The sequence below is a fragment of the Penaeus monodon genome, chromosome 31 (assembly GCF_015228065.2).
Source record: "Penaeus monodon isolate SGIC_2016 chromosome 31, NSTDA_Pmon_1, whole genome shotgun sequence".
Lineage (NCBI taxonomy): Eukaryota > Metazoa > Arthropoda > Malacostraca > Decapoda > Penaeidae > Penaeus > Penaeus monodon.
Genome location: NC_051416.1, coordinates 9,843,190 through 9,843,659, shown reverse-complemented (window position 1 = coordinate 9,843,659; position 470 = coordinate 9,843,190).

Here is a 470-nt window from a genome sequence, read left to right as displayed (position 1 = left end):
TGTGAAAGACCAGGGTTTGTAGAACCAAAGGTAATTCTTTTATAATCTATTGAGAATTATTTGATAAAGCAAAATACATTTCACGATAACGTCATTTTTTATTCAGTGCATTTCCTTTGTTCCTATTTGTTCAACTTTTGGAAAATAATTATTTCTTCGTTATTTTTACGTAAAGCTTTAATAACATGACTACCAACGTTATGCTGCAAGACTGACCATGCAGATAATAGTTTATTTCACGATAATATAAGAACCAACAGTGAAGTCGGCAAGCACGCATATACAGTAAATATAAATATGGCGAGTAATAGGTAGTTCCATAAAATTATTTCTCATGTGGTGGAGGAGCCTTAGCCAAAGTGTCCACTTATATATCACAAGTTTCCTACTTCAAGAGAAACACATGGTCCGTAATGTTCTCTGGAGCAGAAGATCTCGTGAAAATACTTTACATTTTATATATGGTATAT